We start from the raw sequence: 25280 nt of genomic DNA, 5'->3' as shown, positions 1-25280 counted from the left end.
TGTAGCTCCCACCCTTCCCAGCTATAGTCAGGTGATCCCACTGGTGTCTAATAAAAGGGCAGCCAAGTTTGGGAGTATTACTTTGAAAGCAGCTAGTAAGTTGCAGGTAAAACTTAGTCCCTTTGTAAAATGTATAATGAAGCAATAGAATTCTTAATGAATCAGATGAAAATCAAGCGTAGGACTGGCCAGTAGGGATGTCGCGGACTGTTCGCCGGCGAACTTGTTCGCGCGAACATCGGCTGTTCGCGTCCGCCGCAAGTTCGCGAACGTCGCGCGACGTTCGCCAATAGGCGTTCGCGTCAAAATCGTTCGACCATTCGATCGCTAAAATCGAAGGATTTTCGTTCGAATCGAACGATCGAAGCCATTGGATTGAATGAAATCATTCGATTGAATGGCTTCGATCGTTCGATTCGAACGAAAATCGTTCGATTCGAACGAAAATCGTTCGATCGAACTATTAAAATCCTTCGATCGTTCGAATCGAACGATTTTCGGATGTTCGAAGTTCGCGAACTGTTCGCGAACTGTTCGCATTTTTTGCCGGTGTTCGCGAACGGCGTTCGCGAACACATTATCGGCGGTTCGCTACATCCCTACTGGCCAGATATGGGATGACTTTGACGTAGTTGGCCAGCTTAAATATATTGCAATATATAGACAAACAATCCCTGTTTTGTTTAAAGGGTAAGGCATTTTTCAGTAGCAGTATGCACAAAATGTCTCTGTCTTAAATATATTGATAATGGGTTGAGTGCAGAGAACTCTTGTCTATTAGTATATTAATACTGTAGTATTCGTTTCTACTATGTTCAGTATATTAATACTGTGGTTATGCAGGTTATCATTGCTATGTACCTACCGTGTGCAGTATATTAATACTGTAGTATTACAAAATAACATTACTATATTGGGTTTCCAATATATTAGTGATTTTGCAGGTTGTCATTGCTATGCTGTATTCTTGCTCATTGTTCATTATATTACTATATTGGTTTTGCATGTCATCATTGCTATGCTAAGTACCTACTGTGTGTAGTTTATTAATACGGGAGTATTAGATTAACATTACTATACTAGATTTCCACTAATTTCAGTATATTAATACTGCAGTTTTGCAGGTTATCATTGCTATGCTATGTTGCTAATGTGTTCATTATATTAATACTGTAGTATTACAGTATAACATTACAATGCTATGTTCAGTATATAGATACTGTAGTATTGCTATGCTACGTTTCTGCTGTGTTCAGTTTATTAATTAAATTGATACATCTTTGAGGTGTTCAGTGTATTAACACAGTTGTAGTGCAGGCTTAAGATGCTGTAATTCTTCTATGCTTAGTGTTAGGATTGTAGTATTGTAAGTTACCATTCTATTACTATGCTGTGTTGATTTTCAATGTAGTAATACTTAGTATGATGTACTGCTGCTAAAGTTAATATGCCTATGTTATGCTTAGGATATTAATACTGTACTATTGCAGGTTTAGTTTACTATACCTGATATAGTTAATATATTAATGCTGTATCATTGTAGGTTAGCATTACATTGCTAATTATTTGATTATAATACTGTATTTTTGCTCAGTACAATTGATATGTCTTTATGTTCAGTGTGTTAATTCTGTATTATTGCAGGATGGGTTAATTATACCTAATATATTAATTGTGTTATCTCAGATTAGCATTACTATACTTCTGCTATTTTTAGGATATTAATATTGTATTATTGTAAGATAGCAGGACATTGCATCTACTAATAAATACTGTTTATAGAGCAGGTAAACATGATGTGCCTTTTTTAGTTCTAGGTAAGTGAACTATTAATATACCTCGGTATTCAGTAAATTTCTGCATGATCACAAGTTCAAGACGTCCTTATACCTTTACTAGGCTCTGTATTTTTACAATATGATGGCAGTTCAAGCAATATTATCTGCTAGATTCAGTGTAATTACTCAAATTAGATATTTGCTGTCTCTCCTATAATCAGTTTAAGGTATCACTGCAGGGTAAGTATTACTAGAGCCATATTATGACTTACAGTTAGATTAGGAGTAACACTGTGGTTAGATTCTAGCTTGTTCATCTATTGAATTCAGTAAGTATCATTATGGCATCTTTTGCTACTTCTAAATTATTTTGCAGAATTGCATTACTGTGCTTTTATTTTTAATCTAGGTACTGCTTATACAGAATATAATACTGTAGTTATGGCATTACAATAATGCCTCATTCTTTCTGGATAGTAATCCAACATGGTATAGCATCCTTTTAAGCACCACCATTCCTCTATTGCATTAATGAGGGGTACCTCACACCTATGTTACAACAGGTGTATTCAACTATAATATGGTTCTACTACTTTCTCAATTCTACTGCTGTACTGGGGTAAACCATATTCAGTCTAATTTAAATCTCTGCAAAAATGCAAAGTGTGGTGACACAGAATAGCTATTGCGAACATGATCTGGTATATTGGGTCTACATAAACTGTGGTGTGGAATATGGTCATATTGATATGGTCTGGTTTACAACCAGGTCAACCAAGTGATTTTCCAAATAAAAAAATAAATAAATAAAGCCCTAGTAGAGATATGGCAGAGATACTTTATGTAGATGATTCTTGTTGCATACATCAGATGTGTTAAATTACTGCTTGTTCCTTTAGGATTTATATTAATTGTTGGTCTAGAAGTGCAATTATTTTCAGTATGCATTGTTACACTCGTTCATTATTTCAATATTTGAGGAGTAGTGATGGGCAAATTTGGGGCGTTTCGCTTCGCTGAAAAATTTGCAAAACGGCGAAAAATTCACAAAACAGAGCTGGCATCTCGTTTTTGATGCCAGCCTCCGTTTTTTTGGATGCTGGCGTCAGTTTTTAGTGAAATTGTGCCAGCATCCAAAAGAACAGACACCAGCATCCATTTTTTTTTTGACGCCGGTGAATTTTCACGGTGGATTCGCGAATTGCGGGAATTCACCACAAATTCGCTCCTGCTGAATAAATTCGCCCATCACTATTGGGGAGTACCATCTCTAGTAAACCAGATATTTTTTTTTGATAAACATTGCTGTAATTCATGTCTAATCTTAGACATATGAATTAATACTGCAGATTTTGTTGCAGATTTTTCATGGCCTACGATGTATACTGGAGTGTGATAAAACATCCTCTACTATTACAGGTATTGCTATTATGTAGTGGTGCATCTATTGGTATAATCCTTAATAATGCAATTCTGAAGAGTTTGCCACTATTTGGAAATGTTATATACAATTATAGCCATACAAAATAAATTAAGCATTTTCATGATCCCATCTCAAGCTCAATTTTAATGAGATATTTTGGTTGGATGGAGCAAATATGGAGATAGCTGGACTGTCTAGTTGGTAGAAGTGTGATTCTGCTTTCATTCAGTGGCTATACTATTACTAAAGTTCTCCACCTGGGTTCAGCATTTTAAGAGGGTTTCTCCACCTTTGTGGTTACTGCCCTGTGGCAAATAAATACTGCAGTTATTTCTATGTATATGTTAAGGTAAATTTGTCTGCATTAGTTCCATGCTATTATGCCATTCTTCATATATTCTTTTAGGGTTGCTGCAATAATCATTACAGTTTAGGCATGGTGTACATTTCAACAGTTTAATAAATATTTTAGTTCTTTTCAGCACAGTTGCTCTATATTAATATGAGCAATGCAAGTGTTGGTACAACATCTGAAGAGCTGTACCTCTCAGCCACATGTTTCCACTATGCAGTTTTGTACAGGTAAAGTAATGTTGCTTTTATCACTGCCGAGGTTTGTCTTCTTCAACCTTTGGCTTGAAAGATGTCATAAGGGCTTTTTCTAAGAACAAAAGTGAGGTTCTTACACAAGAACCTATTAGAAGCATTTGCCCTCCCACCTGACTGCTAGGGTATTAACCCATGAGTGAATGCTGACATGGATGGCCAGGGAAAATGGAAAATTCAACACCAACTTACCGGAATTTTCTTTTCCTGGCTATCCATGGCAGCATTCACGTTTTCCCACCCCGTGTTGGATTAACTGCTAAGATACAAAGACACTCTTGAGGGGAAGGGGTGGATCTATATATAGGTGTGTTAGGATGTTTTAAGTCTGTCCTAACAGTGGCGGGAATAACCCATGAGTGAATGCTGCCATGGATAGCCAGGAAAAGAAAAATCCGGTAAGTTGGTGTTGAATTTTCCATTTTTTGTCACATATTACATTGTTTTTAAAAGTTTTGTTTGTTTTACTCTTCCTCAATTAAGCTTTTATATTTTTTATTTCACTGTTGATTCAACCGCAAGTCTCTCCAAGAAGCGAAGAAGCAGATGTTAGTGATCCATTACCCCAAAAAAAGTGCACTGGATCCTGCTTTGTCTTGTGGAACACTGGTTCTGACCCTAGTGTATATCCAGAAACCTTTGGAATAAGGCAAGGCGGGGCTGTATATGTTTGCGGGAAAGGGAAATTCCTCTGTTAAGGCACACCAATCATTCAACAATACTACGGTGCTTTTCATAATATTTATATGTATTTAAGCAAAAGAAAACCGTATTTTCTTTTATACATATGCTATCTACATTATTATTATTATTGTTTTTCAGTAGTATTGATCATATACATAGAACTCCCCCTAGGGGGTAGTGGGGCAAGGTTGGCCTAAGGTTGGAAAATGAGGTCGTTATTTGGACCATTGTAAAGAAGTCCACAAAGCGCCCCTGGAACAGGTGAAGCAGAGAGGGGCATGACTGAGGGACGAGTAGGCCTATGGTGGGAGTTGGTGCTTGGCATTATGGGGATTGTAGGAATGTAAACAGGGGTGAAGGGGTTAGGCTTAGGCCATAAATAGAAGGGGTGAGTGGCGAAGCCAGTCTTACCTTGGGAACAGCAGGAGGAGCATCTTTTTCCTCCCGCCCGCCCGATAAGGAGGGTTGGTAGTTGAGTCGCAGCAGTGGCGTAGTGGGCCTCCCCTAATGGGTAGCCGAGAGGGCGTTGTAGTGTTAAGCTGAGAGGGACCTGGGGTTAGGCTTGGGCACAGCAGGCATGGAAGGAAGGAAGGAAGGGATGGAGGTTTAGCCTTAGGAGAACAGGGTTGGTTAACAGGAATACTGTAAGTTATTACAAGTTATTGTGAAATGTTATATGCAGCCTTCAGTGGCTATTATTTTACACATGTCAACACGTTATTCATTTGGTTATATGCAGCCTTTAGTGGCTAATGTTTTATGCATGTTAACAGGCTACTCAGTGTGGTGATAATAATGAGGTTTGTTTGGTGGTTATTTTAATTAAGCTTAAATAAGGTTAAGAAATAAAATATGCTGCCGCCTTTTTCACCCATAATTATTGTCTGGAGTATTCTTGGGAGTAGGGGTGTTGGGGGCCGACATCGAGTCATACGTAAGTCATGCTATGTTTGACTAATTTAGACCAAAAGATTTGTTGTCCAGCTAAACCAGTAGAGCAGGGTAACACTTGACTTAACATTTAACGCACAAGGCAGGGCCTTTGCTAGGTGGAAGATAAGAAAAAAGGGTGTAGTTGTTCTACAACTCTCAGAGGCTACTGTGCTTAAAAATAAAATAAAGGATGCAAGAGGTTTTTGCAGCAAACAATTTTAGATGCCGGCAAAGGTGGCAACCTTATCTTGCTGGGAGATGGTAGTACATTCTGTTTTTAGTTATGTCATTGGACATTTTCCTATATGTTCAACTTTCTCCACAGCCACCCTCTTTGCAGAGTGCTCCTTATTTTTCAGAGCTAGCAACTTTGACACAGGGCACCATTGAGTCCAACTGGCATTGAGTAAAGGGTTTTCTGTAGTTCATAAAACTTCTGTGGTGTATTCACTGAAATAAAATATGAATGACCAGATCTACGTGATGTTTGAATGCCATATTGTACTAATGGAATTAAAGGGGCGATTCACCTTATAAGGTAATTTTTATCATGTTATAGAACGGCCAATTCTAAGCAACTTTTCAATTGGGTTTGATTATTTTTTTTTATAGTTATTTGCCTTTTTCTTCTGGCTCTTTGCTGCTTTCAAATGTGCGTCGCTGACTCCCTTCTAAAAAAAACATTGTGTGTTGTTACTTAATATTACTGATCCTTCAGTAATATTCAGGCCTCTCCTATTCATGTTCCAGTCTCTTATTCAAATCAATGCATGGTTACTAGGGTAATTTGGAATTTGCAAATTGAAGAGCTCAGAATATCACTCTCTACCTCATACTAAAAGTTCTCATCTTAAAGGGATAATGTCATGGAAAAACATGTTTTTTTTTCAAAACACATCAGTTAATAGTGCTGCTCCAGCAGAACTCTGCACAGAAATCCATTTTTCAAAAGAGCAAACAGATTTTTTTGTATTCAATTTTGAAATCTGACATATTGTCAGTGTCCCAGCTGCCCCCAGTCATGTGACTTGTGCTCTGAGAAACTTCAGTCACTCTTTACTGCTGTACTGCAAGTTGGAGTGCTATCAACCCTCCCTCCCCCCCAGCAGCCTAACAAAAGAACGATGGGAAGGTAACCAGACAGTAGCTCCCTAACACTAGATAACAGCTCCCTGGTAGATCTAAGAACAACACTCAATAGTAAAAGCCAAGTCCCAATTAGACTCCTTCAGTTACATTAAGTAGGAGAGATAACAGCCTGCCAGCTAAGTAGTTCCATCCTAAAGTGCAGGCACAAGTCACATGACTGGGAAACTGACAATATGTCTAGCCCCATGTCAGATTTCAAAATTGAATATAAAAAAATCTGTTTGATCTTTTGAGAATTGGATTTCAGTGCAGAAGTCTGCTGGAGTAGCACTATTAACTAATGTGTTTTGAAAAAAACATGTTTTCCCATGACAGTATCCCTTTAAAGAACAAAAATAGAAAAACTTCACCTGTGCACATTGCTAGTTCAAGCAACTATGAAAACCAAAACTGCAAAACAAGGTTCATGATGTTTGTGATGTAATTTCTCTCAATTATAAGGTTTGAAAAAAAAAATTCAAAATTACAGATATAGGATCCATTATTCTGAAACTGGTTATACAGAAAGCTCTGAATTAGAAAGCTCCCATAAACTGCATTTAAAAAAATAATTGACATTTTTAAAAATTATTATTTTTTTTCTCTGTAATAATGCAACAGTACCTTATACATGGTCCAAACTAAGATATACTTTTTTGAGGCCTAACAATCTTAATGGGTTTATTTAATGTTTACATGATTTTTTAGCAGACATAGGGGGTTATTTATTAAAGTCTGAATCCCTTGAATCTTGAAAAATCGAGGGTTTGTTTTTTTTTACTATAAAATCCAAATTTTTTGTGAAAAAAAACCTACAATTTTTTGGGATTTATTATACCCTGAGGATGGATAAAGTCCAAATCCAAAAATCCGGCATCTCACACCTGCCGAGGTTGTATATAAGCATCAAACAAGGCAAACGGCCAAAAGACATTAGGAAAGAACTACAGATTATTTACAATGGGCCAATATGTAAGCTTGCAAATGTTTTTAACCAAGACCAGCAATTGTGTTAAAGAGGCTCAATGTAGCAAAACAAGTCTAAGTACATCTAGATTATGAATAGCAGAAAGCATATTAGCTTTATATTAATAATCTGCTGCCATTTCGGTACACGGAGTGAACGTGATTAATCAAAAACAGTGTTATAAACAACCTTTTTTAGAATATAAATCAATGGGAGAAGTCTAAAGATATCCTGATCTGCACTGGGTTTTGTGCACTAATCTAAAGATTTCATGGTTTTTTGGCGATTTCCGGCGAAAAGTCCGAAAAAAATTTGTATGATCCAAAGTTTCCAACATTTTTTGGAGTTTTTTTCCTGCACAGGAAATTTTCTGGAAAATGTATTGGTAAATAAGAGGAAATAACCCATGCAGATTTGGTCGGAGTATATTTCAGAAATAAATGAGAGATTTTCAGATTTTGATAAATAACCACCCACAAGTAGATGATCCAAATTACAAAAAGGTTCCTGGTCCTAATCATGATGGATAACAGGCTAAGTTATATATTTTTGCATTTTTAAAAATAAACTCTGTTGTTTGAAAGTAAGGCAGTAAGACAGCCGACAGAAGATGATTACAACTTTCATTCCTTGCCCAGAAATATCTCCTGTTGATGTGACAATGTGTTGCTTGGCTTTTTATACTTGATTGAGTTGATCTACTTGCTCATTGCATTTCTCCCAAAACTTGCAAGCCTCAGTTTGCAGACACTTCATTTTCTGTTGAAGTCTGGACACTTCTTCCTCTTGAAGACACAGCTGTTAAATAAACATTGATTTCAGAAATAAATTGCATTCTTAAAGGTAGCCACATGAAAGAAGAAAACGTTGCTAAGAATAAGTATAAACTTACAGGCTTCTATTCCGTGGAAATTAGCATCTGCCCCTGTATCGAAATATAATTCATGACTTTCAATTTTATGAATTGTTTTATTTTTTTTTATTTTTAAAGATTACATATGCTAAAATGAATTCTCCTGGAGACACCAATATGGTATCAAGGTTGATACTGAAGGTAATTCTTAATTTAGTTTCACAGTTAGTTTCCCAGTTTGTGGGGTAGTGGCTCCTTTAATTCATAGAAAGCAAGACATCACCAGCATTTGTGCTACATTGCTGGAGGAAATTTGGTGCTAAGTTTAGAGAGTCATTTAATTGATAACCAATTAAATTTTAAAATACAGTAGGTGATAATGTATCCCCTAATTTAAATTATAAGGCTAAAGTCCTTGTTTTTTTTGTTTGGTCATAGAAACTCCAAGGTGACATCTACTATTCTAATATAGTATAGTATTATTTTAATTTTTATAAATAATTTCGTGACATATATCCCTGAGCACTGATAAAGGCTGATATCATAACCAATGATGGACGAATTGATTCGCCAGTCGCAAATTTGCGCGTTTCGCTTTGAAAATTCGCTGTCAAAAATTTGCCTGCTTCGGAAATGTTTCTTGATGCCGGCGACGGTTCTGACGCCGATGTCAATGTTTTTTTGTCACCATCAACATTGACGCCGGCGCCCATTTTGACGCCGGCAAATTGTCCCATCACAGATCATAACCAAGTACAGCACATCTGCGGCTTTTACACAGGTCACAGACCTCCAAGGTGATGCATTATATCCAAATATTTTACAAGAGGGGGTTATACTTTGTAATATACTTTATATTAAGTTTCATTGAGTAGTGTGAAAGGAACTGCATCATTGGGCACCAATTATAACTGATGACATCACCAAATGCTATTTATATAAAGATATCATTTACAGGTTCTTTGTGGTTCTTGTATATGATATAGGTATAACTGAAACATAAAATGGTCTTGAGTGCTATTATTTACAATTTCTCATGTATCTGCTTTAGGATATCATAAAAAAAAATCTGTTGGTGTGCTAAAATAGGCCAATCACCATTTCACATCTATTGTTAAAGTGATAGCAGGTACAGTGGATTAGTGACCAGCCTAAATCAGCTTTTCAGAGGATTCCTCTTTCTCTTCAGTCATTAATGCCAGCCAAATGGATTTGCCCAATGTAACTGCAAGGTACTTTACTGTTCTGTAGTTTGTGAAACTTTAAAGAGATGTATTTAAACTGTACTAACCCAGACTAATATCTCTTAGGGACAGATTTATCAAAGGTCGAGGTGAATTTTCAAATGAAAAAAAAATTCAAATTTCAAGCTATTTTTTGTGTACTGCGACTAGGGAATAGTCCATATTCGATATGAATTTGAAAAAGAATCGAATATCGAAATTTATCATGTACTGTCTCTTTAAAAATCTGACTTCGACCATTCGCCATCTAAAACCTACCGAATTGCTGTTTCGCCTATGGGGGACCTCCTAGAAATTATTTTGTCAATTGGTGGACTTTGAAAAATCGAAGTTTTTTTGGGGGGTAAAAACTTCTAATCAATTCAGATCGATTGCGCTATTAATTCGATTCAATTAGAACAATTCAAATTTGGCCAAATACAGACCTATTTGATCAAAAAAGGACCTATGTGACCCCAAAAAAATTTTAAATTAATTTTGGTTGATGTTTTTGAATTAGAATTTCGAAGTTTTTTCAATTCAAAATTCGACCCTTGACAAATATACCCCTCAATGTTCCCTTTTTTTCTGTATTCATAAAATGATATACTTTGCAACTGCATTGGTTCAGGCCCCTCAGCATAGCTTCATTTAGGCTTCTTTTGTTAGTCAAACCATGCTAAGTACTCTAGATTCTGCAAAGTAAACAACTGCTTTGAAATAGTGTTCATCATCACTATGGCAAAATGTTCTGATATAAATACAGCAGGAATTTCAGATGCAAATTGTGATAGGACAACTTATTTTAAGGAAAAAAACTCAAGTATCGGGCAGTACATTACCTAATTCAAGGATAAAAGTCAGTTTACCTTTTAAAAATTGAAGTTAATGCTTCACTAAACATTGCATATTATTTTATGAAAAAAAGGAAAATGATTGCTGACCGAGGTCGTTTACATAGGTTTCAAATGCTCAGCAGTGGTTGGTACCCTAGCAGTAATAATCAGCACCTTGAAATGAGGTCAGGCTGTGGTTAATGGGCTACTAAAAACTAAAATTGCTTTATATACATTTATGCATGCTGCAATAAACACTTAGCAAGGTATAAGCTGCTTGCATTACCTGTGTGCCGGTGAATTCTTGATGCCATTGGATCGTGAGGTTGCCGTTTCCTCATTTTGCTGTGCACCAGGGATCTCTAACATTTGAGAGGGCCAGGGTGTGCGAGTACTCACTGGATCGTTTATATACATTTACACATAGAGGGTTATTTACTAAACTCCGAATGCAAAAATCCCCAAAATTTTTAGATTTTTAAGTATAAAATCAGACTTTTAAAAAAATCAAGTTTTTATTGGGAGGTTATTTATGAAACAACTCGAACGTCTAATATTTGATCGAATAGTCCTGACCTGAAAATTCTAATCAAATTCTAATCGAGTTTTTCTCCAAAAAAAAAAAAAAACTCATGTCAGGAAGGCAAGTAACATTCAAATAGTTCAGTGGACCTCTGCCATTGACTTGTAAATTAACTTGGCAGGTTTTAGGTGGTGAATATTCAAATATGAACTGTTTCCATGGTCGAGGTGTAATAAATCGCACATTCAAATATACATTCGAGTTGGTGCTTTTAATTTTGAATTTTTTCAAATTTACCATTAGAACCTTAATAAATCTGCCCCTTTAAAAGTCACACAAAAGTGTATATCATGGGGCAGATTCACTAAGCTCGAGTGAAGAATTTAAATAGAAAAAAATTTGAATTTCGAAGTATTTTTTTGGGTACTTCGACCATCGAATTGGTCAAATTCGATCGAATTTGATCTAATCGAATGATTCAAAGTAAAAATCGTTCGACTATTCGATAGTCGAAGTACTGTCTCTTTAAAAAATACTTCGACTGCATACTTCGCCACTTTAAACTTACAGAGGTGCAATTTTAGCCTATGGGGACATTCCCCAGCACTTTTCTAAGCTTTTTTTTGATTGAATAAAAATCCTTCGATCGATCGCTTAAAATCGTTCGATTTGCATTTGCGCTAAAATCAAATTCGATAATGCGATATTCAAATTTGAAGGATTTTACTTCAAGGGTTCGAATTTGAGGATTTATTAACCGTCAAAATTCGACCCTTGATAAATCTGCCCCCATATGTAAGTATATAAAATCAATAAAACTGGACCTGGGAAAGACATGCCTATGAAAAAAGTGTCCCTGTAAAAGAAAAAATTTATAATTTCACAACAGAGCCTGTAAATGGGCATTCTAGTATAAACACTTACTTCTTCTTGAGACATCTCTTGTGATGAATGATTTGATCTCTGTAGTTAACCTAGAGAGTATAAAAATAAAACACGAAAGCTGTTATAGCATTTACCATGTGCACATTTGTCTTCTAGACCAACAATAAATGACTGTAACCTGCTATCAATGGCTGTTAGGGTATTAGTATTACTTAGTATGTTTGTGTTATAACACTGGTCTATCAAATTTGCTCAGTGTAGTAACAGGGTAAGCAGGCCTGGATTGTGGGAAGGCAACAAAAGCGGGTAAATGCCAGCAAATTATTAGGGGTGGTATGCTGCTCACTGGTAACATGGAAACCTCTGGAAGCAAGCACATCATTAGTTAAGAAACACAAGAAATATAAGTAAAGCAATTATAGAGACTAACTGCATGTCATAACCAAATTGTCCACACAGAAAGATAGTTTTACTGATTTTACCTGTTTTATAGATCAAACTCCACAAGGCATTAAAAACTTGAATGGCTTCAGAAAAATAAAACCTAAATGTAATACAAAATAATGGGTATATATATCCGAATGACATTTGTGATGACTAGAGGTTACAATGAAGTAAATTACAAGCTTTGTTATAGTCACTTAACATGCTGTACAACTGACAGAAAGCACTTAAGGAGGAAAACTCCAAATGCCTAGTAATGAAGGTGTCCACACACCTTTTGTTGAGCAGTTTTATGCTTCTCCATGAATACTGCCAGCTTTAGCTCCACTTTCTTCTTTTCTTCACTCATCTTGGGAACATCCTGGGACTCCTGCTTGATTTGCTCTGTCAGATGAATATTTTCTTCCTTAAGTTTATGTAAAAGTTTGTCTCTGTGGAGCAACTGGATATGAAACAGATAAATGCACGGTTTGTTTCAAATGTAACCATCCTATCTCCATATCAAGTTTTCAAAGTAGAGTCTATATCAATAGGAGGAGTGTTTTAACCAATGAAAACATCCTAATCATAAGTCTACATACAGTAGAATGAAATTGTCCAAGTCCTATAATTTATTATGCACAGTATTTTGTAAAGAGAATGTAGATAAGACATCAGTTATTATTTTGACAAAAATAACTTTTCAATTATAAATATACAAATGTTGCTGTTACTGTCAATCAGGGGTCTGAATATAGATACCATTATTTGAGGCTGCTGAGATGGGAGACCCAAACAAAAGAAAAAAATACTTTTTTGGACAATTACTGGTGGTAAAAAAAAATCAAAAAAAAAAAACGGAAAACGTCTAAAAGTCTGAAACTATTAAAAATGGTCCAATAGAATCAGCACAGCTTCCATTGGCTTCTATAAAACCTTGACATTTTTTTGTGGTTTTTACATTTACTAAGGGGCCCATTTACTTAGCTCGAGTGAAGGAATAGAAGAAAAAAATCTTCGAATTTTGAATGGTTTTTTTGGCTACTTCGACCATCGAATTGGCTACTTCGACCATCGTCTACGACTTCGAATCAAACGATTTGAATTAAAAATAGTTCAAATATTCAACCATTCGATAATCGAAGTACTGTCTCTTTAAAAAAATCTTCGACCCCCTACTTCGCCACCTAAAACCTACCGAGGTGCAATGTTAGCCTATGGGGAAGGTCCCCATAGGCTTCCTAGCAATTTTTTTGGTCGGAGAAAAATTGTTTATCAAAAGAAGTGAATTTTCAAATTTAAAATTTTTTAATTTTGAGCTATATTTTGTGTACTTCGGCTGGGGAATAATCCAAATTCGATTCAAATTTGAACAAAATTTGAAGTTTGTGGGTTCATCCAGACAAAATTATGATTTTCTGGGAAAACATTACTTAAAACCAGGGAAATGCAACCATTGAAATGCATTATAAATTGGTGGGACCACAAATGAAAAATGTAAAATGCAGGAAATCAGAGTATGGAAATTATGGAAACATAAACCCCAGGTCCTGAGCATTCAGGTTCCATATCTGTACTGTTTTTTTATCACCTAATAAAAAAAAAGGAAATGATCTTTAAAAATTAGAATTATTTGATTAAATGAGCTCTATGGGATAACAGGTTTCAATATTAGGGATCCCTTACCTGTAATAGGATTCTTGTTATAATTATGATGATTATTATTATTATTATTATTAACACATTTACAATACTATAAAACAAGTCAGGGGGTATATGATAAAATATATTAATATCTAAGGTATTCCAAGCTCAGCTGACTCTCTTAAGTCTCCTCTATGGCCACTAAATTGATAGATAGTGGCCGATATCTATAACCGGTAGATTATTATGTTAGAGACTAACATACTTTTTACTGTTCCTGCTATTCTTTGCCCTCCCCCCCTTTTTACATTAAAATGTGTCTGCACACTATGGAATCTGCAAACTCAACATGAAACTCTTGGCATTACACACTGCTAAATGACTGTAGGCCTTTGTGTTCGGAAAGGGTTTCTGTTTGGTCATAAACATTAGAACATTAAAAATGCATGCATGTTTTCAAACAAAAAGAAGAAAAAGAAAACCATATTTTAAAATATATATTTGGCAAAACACCATGGAAACAATACAAAAGGTAACACAAACCATAAACAATCACAACAGGATACCTAATTTTAAACGTATACTTTAGGTGCTTTTACTGCCAAAGGATAAGGGGGAAAAATGCAAAGGTTAATACAAACCAGGCAATTAAAATTGATTACCTCATCAGAACATGCAGAGTACGGTTTTTGAGCTTTTAATAGCTCCTTCTGTAGAGCCTCGCATTTCATTTCTTTGTCATGGATCTAAGGGGAAACAATTTCTGAAAATGTTTGAATAGAAAACAACAGGAGCTGTGCTGATGAAAGCATTTCAGATTTCAGCTGATAACGAGAGAAATACATGTATTAGAGGAAAAGACATTATATTTAAGGTGCAGGTTTACATATTATAACTAGGGATGTAGCGAACCGCCGATAATGTGTTCGCGAACGCCGTTCGCGAACACCGGCAAAAAATGCGAACAGTTCGCGAACAGTTTGCGAACTTCGAACATCCGAAAATCGTTCGATTCGAACGATCGAAGGATTTTAATCGTTCGATCGAACGATTTTCGTTCGAATCGAACGAAAATCGTTCGATTTTAGCGACCGAATGGTCGAATGGTCGAACGATTTTGACGCGAACGCCTATTGGCGAACGTCGCGCGACGTTCGCGAACTTGCGGCGGACGCGAACAGCCGATGTTCGCCACAGAACAGTCCGCGACATCCCTAATTATAACATCCCTTCATCCCTAATTATAACAGCATTTCTAAGCTTTGCTAAGTGGACTACAAGACCCAACTGTCAATAATATAGACTCAATCATTAACATATGGTGCATAGAGAAACTCATGGAAAAATAACATAGTGAAAGACTGTCCCAGGTAAGCTTAATAAGCACTGTTTAAACCATACATTCCGTAGACATGAAAATATATAGCACGTCTTATGTTGGCCTCTCCATGTTAATGAGAAACTAGCTTGAATGCACATTGGGGAGAATGAGCCATTCAGGAAATTTCAACCTAACTACACCTTGTGCAGTATAAAATGCTTCAATTTTACCATTTTATAAACCCTGAAAAATGTATCTCTCCAATTCAGAATATTGAATGTCTCATGGAAAGTGAAAGGTCATTTGTAACTGTCCAAAGGATTGATGGAGTTAAGATACCTCCTTGACCTTCACCCTGCACTCATAAAGAACAGTTTCAGATGACAGAGCAGCGGGTGCGCTTTTTTTCCACCCAGAAAATATGTTTTCTTATATCTTGCATTGCGCTGATGCTTTGTTATCCAATATCTTTTATAATTGTGTGTCAACATTTAATTACTATGTGTCTTCCTTGATTAAAAATCTAACTGCCTGCTAATACTGCTAAGCAGCACATGCTGTTTACACTAATTCATGCAATTCTGTCTGCTTTCTGCCATCGGTTTCCATCACATTCTATGACATAATTATTCAGATGCCTCTACAAATAGTGTCAAGGTCATTGCAGACAGAAAAGAAAAATATTCCAAGTACTGGCTGGTTGTAAGGAAGAGAATGTACAAACTACTTGTTAAAGGGGGATAAAATGGTTGAAAGAAAAGATCAACATAAACAGCTGTTACAATATTTCTTATTTACCCATCCCAGGGTCCTATTTATCAGTCTGGTGTGAAAAAACAGGCAAACATTTCCATTTGTAAGAACTAAATACAGAAAGCTATGCCATAAGTATTTAATATCTATATTGTAGCAGCCTGTTTGCCTATTTGTTAATGCCAACTATTGTGAAGGACAGAGTACTATTGCTTTGCTACAGCTGCATGCGTACTTAATCTTTAAAACTTGCCTTTGAGGAGCCTTTAGGGTGATGGCACAGGAGGGGGGTTTTGACCTTGGGAAATCTCACTCCCCAGAGGGAGCAAAGTAGATACTGTTGTGTGCCAATGAACAGAAATCACATACAAATAAAAGAGGTCCTCTGCACTCAACCCATTATGTATATTTAAGACAGACTGGGGCTAATTTATAAACTTCGCGTAGGGCTGAATGATTTACACAGTGAAAATGTTTGACCTGCGCATGGTTATATATATAAAGCTGGATAAGAGTGGTGTACTTAACATGCAAACAGAATTGCAATTTTTTTTCACATTGCGAATGTCCATAAGAGCTTTTCAAAGATGGTGAAAAATGCAAATTGCGAATACTCTGTGTCTGGGTTACGCCACATTTCTTATTTTGGCGGAGAAAATACTCGCAAAACAGTTTCACAATTTACTGTCAACACTATTTTTGCACACAATAACCTCGCACAGTGGCCGCACTCACGCGAACACCCGTCTCATTTGTGAAAATTTATTCACAATGCAAATTCCCAAAACTGGAAAGACGGGCAGAACAGTGCAATATATTAGCGTTCAGAAAAAAAAACATGGGCAATACAACCATTTGCGAATAAATATGCAATGTGCAAACTTTATGAATGATCTCCTTTGTGCCTTAAGTTACCGTAAAAATGACTTACTCTTTAAACAAAACATGATCTCATTAATGTTTACAACATAAGTTGCAAAACCACTAAATGGATCAGGAAAGTGAGAGGACAATCTTTAGAAGAAACAGACAGATCTATTAGCTTGTCAAATTGCTTTAGTCTGTGCACTTACATGAGGTGGGGGGGGGGGTCGCCAGATCAGATTAGGTCAGAGCACATGATCTACTTTTGATATGATACTTTGACAAAGTAGATAATGTAGGACATACCCACCATTGATGCTTGTGTGTATCCTCACTAGTGACCACTCTATTTATAGCACTTCCCATAGTTGAGTTGAACTTTGGCATCACTGCATCAATTAAAAAAAAAAGATTTATCTTCCCCAATCACCCTAAAGCTACATATGAGGCCAATCTGGTATATCCCTATGTAACAATCAATGACTTGCATTGACCTGACTGTCTACTCCAAGTGTAGGTTGTTCCATGTTAATGTGCCAACAGATCACCTGTTCTTATATGCACCAAATCAGGTATGGTTTTCCATTTTAGACACTGAACTGACCAAAACTGTATCAAAACTGTCATGTGTGAACAGCTTTATATTTTCTCTAGAATATACATTTCTGTAAGTGTATTTTGGGAAGAACAGAAGAGAAAAAGGGAAGTCATCTTGGGCACTTTTAATCAATATCGGGTTCTGCCTTAAAGGGATACTGTCATGGGAAAAAACATTTTTTTCAAAATGAATCAGTTAATAGTGCTGCTCCAGCAGAATTCTGCACTGAAATCTGTTTATCAAAGAGCAAACTGATTTTTTTTATATTTCATTTTGAAATCTAACTGGGGATGGACATATTGTCAGTTTCCCAGCTGCCTCCAGTTGTGACTTGTGCTCTGATAAACTTCAATCACTCTTTACTGCTGTACTGCAAGTTGGAGTGATATCACCCCCATCCCTTTCCCCCCCCAGCAGCCAAACAAAAGAACAATGTGAAGGTAGACAGATAACAGCTCCCTAACACAAGATAACAGCTGCCTGGTAGATCTAAGAACAACACTCAATAGTAAAAACCCATGTCCCACTGAAACACATTCAGTTACATTGAGAAGGAAAAACAGCAGCCTGCCAGTAAGCATTTCTCTCCTAAAGTGCAGGCACAAGTCACATGACCAGAGGCAGCTGGGGAATTGACAAAATGTCTAGCCCCATGTCAGATTTCAAAATTGAATATAAAAAAAAAATCTGTTTGCTCTTTTGAGAAATGGATTTCAGTGCAGAATTCTGCTGGAGCAGCACTATTTACTGATTCATTATGAAATTTTTTTTTTCCCATGACAGTATCCCTTTAAGAAAATCTGGGTCTAATCTTATGTGTCACTGGGAAATTTAGATCAGCTGTTTGCGTTTTAGGCGTGAAAATAATATTGTAGCTTCAGAAAGGTAGGGTCGCACTCAGTGTTCCCACTAATTCCTTCTCAGCTACAATCTGTGTGCACAGATTTTAAAATAATACACAAAATTCTTTGTGCGCACTACAATATGTTGTGTTTGTTGCCCCCAAATGTGTGTACGTGCCCACAAGCGCACACCTTAGAGGGAACATTGCTCTCACTGCTACATACATTTATCTGGCCATAGAAGTATTGGCATTATGAAAGAAACATTAGGTGCCTCTCTAACTTAGTGTTTTATGCCTAGTAGACATTGTCCTCTGTTAGGACAGTTGGCTCATTTGATGAACAACTAGGGTTATCATTTCAGAAATCTTCAGAGGAAAATGTTGTGCTGCCCTAGGGACCCTATTGCATAAAACCATTATAGAAGGTTAAAAAATCTATTCAAATGACTAGATTTACTGCAGCTTTACTGCACAGTGATTAAGTTCATTAGTCTATAAAGAAGTCATCGCCTTGTTAGAAAAGCTTAACCCTTTTTTTCAGGCAAAGCCAGAATTTACAGTGAATGGCTGCCAGCCTTCTAGAAGACAACACGCCTACAGCCAAATGGGGAGGGGAAGATAGGTCAATGCCCTTATTTATGTTAGTGCCTATTTTATTTTAACAGTTGAACACATATAAATCCGATATCTTTATAACGCCACAATATTTGCATCTTGAAATTTAAGAACAATGAAAGCTCCACAGTGGAACTTTTATCAAATTGGCAGCCGCACAAGCTACAAAGCAAAGAGAACATCAGTGATAATTAACAGCGACAGGAAAGGAAACACAGAAAAAGTAAACAGTGGTTAAAATGTGTTTTTTGTACAATACATTAAAGTTGCTAAGTGCCGAGGGTCCTTTTTTCCAAGGCTCCACTTAGGTCGAAATGATGTATTTTCAAGAAAATTCTCCCTAAAAGAGTTTAGCATCAGGAAACCATTAGATGGCAGTTTTCGGTAGTTTGAATCCCACAATTTGATTTTTAAACGATGAAACATTCAATAAATGGAACGACTTTGCGCAAACATATACGTGGAATAAATTATTGCGAAGGAAAGCATGGAAGTTATTTGTTCAGCTGCTCCAGTGGTTGGAAGGTTAAGAACAAAAGCTATTATTGTTCAGTGTATTTTTTCACAGGAAATAGACAGTGGCAAAGATACAGGAGTTCAACACATGAGATCAGAGACACAGTTTTCATAGTAAACTCAAAACAGATGTTGGAAAGACGTGTGATCTTTACAGAAACTATTAGTTATGTTTTCTTTTGAAAGCATAGTACGTTAACAGAACGGTATACCTGTTTAACCACTTCCGAACTACCCGCAGGAACACAAAGCCAGCTCTTTGGCAACTGGAGGGTTAAACAATCTTGCCCAGCAACGTCTATTTGCTGCTAAAAAAAATGACAAATATATTTGCTCAACACACCCTGCTTACTCAACGTGTAAAGTATAGACATTTATGAAACCCTATCATTTAATTACAGCTTTCGGATTTCTTTAGACACATTTTCCATTTTACATACTAATTTCCCCAAACCACTAGCCCAGTAATTATACCCAGTCCTTCCAAAATTAAGTTTTGAAACTATTTTGCAGACGTATAAATAATTATACCTAAACCTAGTCTTTAAATGTTCCTTTTAGTTAAATGGCTTTATTGTAACGGAGGTGGGTTCCAAAGATTACGGCCGCATAGTACAAACATTCCACTGAAACTCAAAACATGATTTTCAAAAGTACATAATAGGAAATTAGAAGCTAAGGGTTACTGATATTGGCTAAATGCTAAGGCACTCCATTTAAAAAAAAAAAAAAAAAAAAAACATCTGTAGAATAACATGGAGTATTAAAGAATAAAAGAGATTTTAAAAAAATGGAGGTTTACCAATTATTGCAAAAGGTCATTTCAATGAAATATGTAATGCTTAGGGCAATCTTGGAATAATAGTATATTGTTTTCATTAATGTGCTGATATAATGAAAATTAGAGTCAATAGTAGAAATAGAAATACGACTGTAAGCCCAACTGGGGCAAGCACTGATGTGAATAATGATAATCACTCAGATAGGTTAAAGGGGTTGTTTTCATTTTATATTATTGAAGGTTTTTGAATTATTGAGCTTTTTTTTCAACAGCTCTTCAATTTGCATTTTAACCAATCTGGTAATTAGGGTCCAAGTTACCCTAAGCAATCATGCACTGATTTGAATAAGAGGTTGGTATATGAATAGGAGAGGCCTGAATAGAAGGATCAGTAATAAAAAGTAACAATAACAATATATTTGTAGCCTTACAGAGCATTTTTTTTTTTTTTAGAAAGAATTCAGCGACTTTCAGCCATTTGAAAGCTACAAAGAGTCAGAATAAAAAGGCAAATAACTATAAAAAATAAATAATGAAAACCAATTGAAAAGATGCTTATAATTGCCCGTTCTATAACATAATAAAAGTTACCTTAAAGGTGAACCACCCCTTTAATAGTCATATACCATTTATCTATAGGCCAGAACCCCATTTTACAGAAAATTAAGGCAATGTTACTTTTACGAGTGTCCTATTTACATAAAGGAGTTTTTATTTTGGAGTGACATGCTCTTTCTCTGCAATAATAAGACCTCGTAATTGGACCAGATTTATTGAAAAGCAATCATATTTGTTTTTTGTAGCGTTTAAATGTTTTTAGTTGCCTTGGGGCATGATGCCCCATATTATGAAAATACCACTTAAAAATGATAAGTAGATCATTGCAGTGTCAAAGATAATATTGCTATGTAATATTTCTTTTAAAATCGTGTATATGATAGGTGAATCAAAATTTGTATGGCACACAGCAACTGCAATATATCTCATATTTACACGTAGTAGGAGCTGACTTAGCATTGCTTGATACGTTTCACAGAGCATTAACAACAGTCAACAAAATCTGAAATGCTCAGTAAAACTTTTACTTACTTACTTAACTAAATGCATTAATTCATTAAAAACAATCCTGACAGTCAGGAAATATTTGATAAACTAGAAAACTATTGAGTGTTCAGCATATGATAAATCAGCTTTCTAATCCACTAAACCCACTGCAAACACTTGACAAGAAACAAGTAGTAGGCTTATCTCCATAGTGTTTCTACCACTGGTGTAACTACACTGGCTGAGAAAACACCAAACTCCACTGAAGTATTTCCGCCAGTGAAGAATACACCTTGTATGACAATAGCCATAAAGAGAAGAATAGTAAACTTACAACAGGTAAAAAAACTCAACATATCAGACCAGTTGGGGGAGGGGGCAATTGGGGCGTTTGAAACATATTTATTCCTTATACAATGGGAATTATACCATGGCGAAAAATAAGCATAAACAGTATTGTGAGCAGAAGTGATGGGTGAATTTGCGCCATTTTGCTTCTCCGAAAAATTTGCGAATTTCGCTGGCGTCTCGTTTCTGACGCCAGCGTCTGTTTTTTTTACGCTGCCGTCCGTTTTTGTTGACTTCATCTAATTTTCAGCAGCGAATTTTCGCGGGCGTTTTGCGAATTTATTCGCTGGCGGCGAATCACGCAAATTCGCCACAAATTCGTTCCTGCCGAATAAATTCACCCATCACTAGTGAGGAGGTCTATACATCTGTCAAGACATGGGGAAATGGGAACATGTTCTGGAGAACTTTAGGGGTTTACTAATTGAATATTGAGAAGAGGATCACTAAGGGATTCTGGGTGGTATATTTAATTTTCCTGTGGGGAGGGTCAGAGCAACCTAACATACTGTTTTTGTGGTATTAAATATTTCTATATCTATGTCAGAATGTATGCGTACAGTTTTTTACAATGTCCTAGAGACACTTCTTCAAAGCACAAGAGCAAACCACATATGCAACATCTGGCACACACATAGCAGCATACTATAACAGTTTTCCTGCTGAAATTAAGTGAACATTACAAGAATTAAATGTGATGTTATGTTTTAGAAACCTTGGTAAAAAAAATTAAAAAAGGAAAAGAGTTACACTATAGTCTGTATGCAAGAAGAAATGTATTTCCTGGAAGTGACATTTTCTGCTGCTTCCTATAAAAGAAAAAAACTCACATGCTTTATAACTGGAATTGTTGAGCCTTTAAAACAGGATATGATCCACGAGAGACTCTCAGAAGACTGTGCAGCTCTGATGAAATATCTGTTTAAAAATATATTATATATTACACTTTAGGCAAATATCTTGTGCTCATTACCATTAAGACAGTTGTATATTTATTCACAAATAAAAAGACTTAATTCTTTGAACACAACAGAAAAGAAACACACTTTTTCTAGATAGAAAACTATAAGGGATCTTTTATACAGAAGATAGGACATAACTGACAAAGCTGGACAAATAGAAATGGCTACAAATAGGAAATAACTAGTTCAAGGTAAGATAACAAGCAAGATCCCTATGGAGCTGAAAAGTAATAGAACCAGCTATGTTCAGGTTTTAGAAAATACTATGAACAGTTGTATTACTTCAAATCAGCCTGGAATATCTCTAAACCACAGAAAGGTAGAGAATATCAGAAACATGAGTTATACAAAAATGTCAGGAACAGCAAAAGTAAAGCATACTGAAATATATCTAAAATGAGTTAATTTGCTGCAGTTCTCATGAGTTACTAATTAACCAGGCTTGGTTCATGCCCTTCTAAGCTAGTGTCAATAAGGAGCTGTGAAATCAGAGAAAAAGAAAGAATAAAAAAAGACAGATTTCAAACAGGGCTATTCAGAGGGACCTTGGAGCTTTGAATGCAGAATTTTGAAGGTTACTGTCTAACATTGGAAGTAATGATTGGACACTACCCAGCTTCATATTAAAGGCACAAAATTGTGTTCAGCATGAGGTGGATAAGTATGGGTTATGCTAAACATACCATCATACCACATGAAATACTGTAGCTACCCCCTTCAAATTAAACAAAACATTTTCAGGCACTTCGGACAAGTGCTGGTGCTGTGGCTCCTCCCCTGGCACATTAATACACATACTGTGGGACTGCACGGAGATACAAACTTTCTGGACAAAGATAATTGATATTTATAACAATGAACTTCAATTGATGATTTCAAAAGACCCGGCAACTATTCTCCTACACCATAATGAATACACCATCTCTTCTTGCAAGAAATCCCTAATGCAATATGCTTTGAATGAGGCCAAAATAATAATTCCTCAAAAATGGAAAACAACTGTGGTAACTACACTAGCTGAATGCTAAAGCAAAACAGAACCATAGGGCAACTTGGCGACCCTGGCTTACGTATATTGGATCTACCCAAGCAGGAACTCAATAAAGGATTAGATATTGTATGAAATGTATGAAATGCTGGAACCTGCCAGACCATGAAACTAAATGATCTACTGTATATCATGTATAATGCAAAAGGGTATAAGATACTTATAATATTCTCCCACCTATCAGACACTTTAACTAAGCTGTTAAAGATATTAACAGAACATAGTGGCCAACCTCTATACAGATCTGAAATTTGGATACAGTATATAATATAAGACAGGTCTCTTTGCCTGGAACCTCCCCCCCCATTGAAATCTACTCTTGGGCGAGTACTTCTCGGATAATATACCATTGACAGTGGACAGATTCTGGTAACAAATGTCGAGATTTATGTTTGGGATTTATGTTTGGGGCAGTATAACATAGGGTTATACTGCATCATTAACAACAGCCCCAAAGTAACAATTCTGTGTTGAGTGACTTGAAATGCCCAGCACTAAAGTTTTGGATTTGGTGCACTTAATATGGACTGTAATCAGGACCGAATATAAAGTGAATCCAGCACACGTAGTTTGCTCAAGGGTTATCACCCAAGTTTAATGTCAAGCCAAACAGAATACAACGTTTCGGGGGCGTACCCCTTCGTCAGGTACGCCCCCGAAACGTTGTATTCTGTTTGGCTTGACATTAAACTTGGGTGATAACCCTTGAGCAAACTACGTGTGCTGGATTCACTTTATATTCTTTCCAATTGTGGAGGTGCCGTCCTCTGATGTTCCAAGCACCGTGAGCATTGATGAGAGGGACCAGGTGTGCAGCTGCATTTCGTTTTCTGTAATCAGGACCGCCATCGGGGGGTACAACTGTCCCAGGCGCGGATGGTTTGTGGACTTAAGGGGAGCCCAGCCATGCTGCACTTACTTGGATAGCTGGGCACCTGCAGTCAGTGAGCTGCACACTTCAGAAGGGAGGGTAGGCGGAAGCTCCAGTGTCTGGATCTTGCTTACTGTACTATGAATCATCAGTGAAGTGTAAGTCCTGGTAATTGGATCGCATGGTGATTGAATGGGTGAAGTTTGAACCTCTTATCCAGTTTATCCAATCCCCATGTAGATTTAGCGGGACTAAAATTTCACTGGCAGATCAGAGCACAGGAAGCTGAAGATGCAGGCACCTGAGCTTCCTGTCTGAAGTGCAGTTTTCTTTTGAAAACTTGTAAAGTCCCTGGCCGCCAATACATTATTTTTTATAACTTGCAGGGACCATGGCTACCAATGATTTTTTTATAACTTGTAGGGGACCCTGGCTACTTTTTTTTTATAACTTATAGGGGCCTTGGCCACCATTGATTTCTTTAGTAACTTGTAGGGGCACTGTCACCAACGTTTTTTTATAATTTGTAGGAGGTCTGTGTTCACCAATGTTTCTTTTTCTTTAATTTGTAGGGAGCCCTGACCACCAAAACGTGTAGGGGGCCCTGGCCACCAATGTTCAGGACTATTTTCCTGTTTCCTGTTTCTTTGCAGAAACACTACTATAGTTTTTATATACAAGCTACTGTGTAGCCATGGGGCAGCCATTTAAGCACAGGATACACAGCAGATAACATATAAGCTCCGAAGAGTCCCATTCAGTGTCGGACTGGGATACCAGGGGCCCACCAGAAAACCTTAGGTTGAGGG

General features: G+C 36.5%; 1 pseudogene; it reads right to left on the bottom strand.

Moving 5' to 3' along the window:
• Positions 1 to 25280, bottom strand: part of LOC121395120 — a 304569-nt pseudogene that overhangs the window by 193986 nt on the left and 85303 nt on the right.

This window comes from Xenopus laevis, chromosome 6S (genome assembly GCF_017654675.1).
Source record: "Xenopus laevis strain J_2021 chromosome 6S, Xenopus_laevis_v10.1, whole genome shotgun sequence".
NCBI classification, from domain to species: Eukaryota; Metazoa; Chordata; class Amphibia; order Anura; family Pipidae; genus Xenopus; species Xenopus laevis.
The sequence above is the reverse complement of the archived record's forward strand: the minus strand, read 5'-3'. Positions and strand labels throughout refer to the sequence as shown.